The sequence below is a fragment of the Dipodomys spectabilis genome, unplaced genomic scaffold, assembly GCF_019054845.1.
Source record: "Dipodomys spectabilis isolate Male_0828 unplaced genomic scaffold, ASM1905484v1 ptg000140l, whole genome shotgun sequence".
NCBI classification, from domain to species: domain Eukaryota; kingdom Metazoa; phylum Chordata; class Mammalia; order Rodentia; family Heteromyidae; genus Dipodomys; species Dipodomys spectabilis.
The window spans coordinates 39,758,894-39,761,351 of NW_024870817.1; the positions used below are offsets into that span (position 1 = coordinate 39,758,894).

Consider the following 2,458-nt stretch of genomic DNA (forward strand, 5'->3'; position numbering starts at 1 on the left):
AAGTTAGAGACACACAAATAGAAAGTGGTCCTGTGAAGTTAGGTCTCTGTAATCTCATGGCTGTCCTCTCAGAAAATGGGAGTGGGTGGTGGAGTGCTATGCTGGTGCAATTCTGGACAATCTACTTTCCCCTTTGGAACCCCATTTCCCACCTAGGTAACTCTAGAAGCTTGTAAAATACACAGTATGTTATCCTAATCTCTCTAGCTTGGACATTCCAGAAATCCTCATGGTCAGACCTAGCTATGCAGGCACTTTCCCTTCCTCCTCAGGATGGAGAGGGAAACCCTTCTAGGGGCAGAATCTCAGGGTCCTGCCATGCATGGTAAGGTAAACGTCATGGTTTCTCTGTGTGAGTGTGCAGTCCTGTGCAGTCCTGAAGGAAAGTCTTTTGGGTACAAGCCCTCAGGAAGGCTGACTTAGGGGACTTATAACTCAACTACATGCTGTGTCAACAAAGCTGGGGCGTTAACTACAGGACAGGTTACTCAGACAGACAAAGCCAGAGCCAGAGGCAAACATGGTGTTTATGCACATTGTAATCACATGACACTGAGCTGTGAATGTGAGGATGCTGCTCACAAGCACAGGGGAAGGACATTAGATTCCTACCTCCAACCCCCAAAGTAGCAAGTGGAACAACGTACAATAAAGTGGGGGTGGGTTTGTTTTTTGCATTTGGATTTAATTTGCATTTTTGGTAAAATCTCCATTTGCACTTCACCAACAATAAAAATGATTCCTTTAGGTATAGAATGTGTCCATAAATCTATAAGTAAACACATGGTAGTATGCAAGTGGTCACAAATGAACTAACTGAAATATAGCAGACTCTATGGAGAGTTCAAATAGTGTAATTTTTTTTTTTAGAAAGACAGTTAAAAACCCAACAAAATAAGCACCAGGAAATGGGTACTTGCAAGGGGAATGGGACCAAGGAAAGAGGGGTCAAAAAATGAAGGAGGGGGGAAGAATGCAATCAAGAATCCATTGTATAAGTTGAGGGGGTGGGAGGGAAGGGATGGTAGGGGAAAAACAAAGGAGGAGGCAACAATGCTGGATAAGAAATGTACTCATTACCTTGCTCATGTAACTGTAACCCCTCTGTACAGTATTTTCACAATAAAAAACTTATTAAAAAAAGAATCCATTGTATATACCACAAAATTAAGAAAAGTAAGGTAAGAGGTGGATTGAAGGGGGCTAAAGATGTTGAAGAGGGAGACGCTGATCTCATTGCATTCATAAACCACTTTGGCAAATGGTACCTCATTTGTACAACTACTTAAAGGTAACAGAAAAAGAAAAAGTAGTAGCGGTAATAATTTAAGAACCATAATGACAAAGGAATAGCTCAAATCTTTTGGGAAGCTCCAATCCCACGACAGAATGTTAACATTTAAAGGTCTTTTTGTGAGGTAATATCTGGCCACTCTTAGCAAGTACATCAAGAATGGAAGATTCTCTTGTGTGTCGGTCTTTTTTAATTTGTAACAAAGATTTTACAGACATATCAAAAATAAGCAAGTCCTCTTTTGAAATCCAGAATTCATTGTTCAGTATGAGGCTTGAAACATGTAGGAAGAAATAGTATAATTCCTATGATACCTTGCAGTGATGGGTTTGATATCCATTTAGGTTGACTCCAAGAATAAAGCTGATCATTTAAAAGCAAAAAAATATTTTTTGATACGTTTTAGTGATGTTTTGTGATGTTTGTTTAATGTAACTAAAATGCCAAGTTTTCCTCAAGAGATAACTGGGGCACAGTTGGTATTTCTGGGTAGGCCCTGTGGCAGAGACTACAGGGGCTCATCTTTTTTTGCCCTCTGTGGTATTTTTAGGCCTGACTCCAGAGAGGCATATATTAGGCCACTTGCCCTAATACACCAAGATAAGGATAGAAGGAGTTGTAAAGAGTACAAGCCAGGCCATGGGAAGAGGAAAAGCAAGAATTTCAGCCCATCTTTGCAGTACAGTCATGATCTTCAGGTTTAAATGGAGGGAGAATTGGAGCCTGGGGGAGAGAGAGGTATGTATAATTAAATAGCCCCCATCAGAGTGTAGCCTGGTTGATCTCTATGTCTGGCTAGATACCGAAAAGACAGCACTATTGAGGTGACCTAAAAGCTTTCAGACTATGGTCAGTGACAGTACCAGTTCCCAGGACAGAGAAGGTCACAGCAGAAAACTCTTCAGGAAAAGGAATGTGTGATGGTCTGACACAATGACCATTTTCTTAGTTTTCCTGTGCTTAAGTTATGGTTTTTTAGACTCCAGGCTTGATCTTGCTAGCTCTGGCTTGTACTTTTCTTCAGCTTCCCATCTGGCAACTGAAAGATAAGTCCAAAGATGCAGCATATTTTAGAAAGAGCTGAATATTCTACTGTAAGCACAGACAGTGATGGCTGCGACTGACGATCAGCAGAATTCTTAGGTTCCTCTGGCTAATGGCTGT

General features: G+C 40.9%; 1 non-coding gene across 1 annotated transcript; it reads left to right on the forward strand.

Moving 5' to 3' along the window:
- The first annotated feature begins 1,466 nt into the window (after positions 1-1,466).
- On the forward strand, positions 1,467-1,592 carry LOC122117411. The gene has a single exon (XR_006149155.1). It is a non-coding gene; the product is annotated as a small nucleolar RNA SNORA40 (small nucleolar RNA).
- The last annotated feature ends 866 nt before the right edge of the window (positions 1,593-2,458 follow it).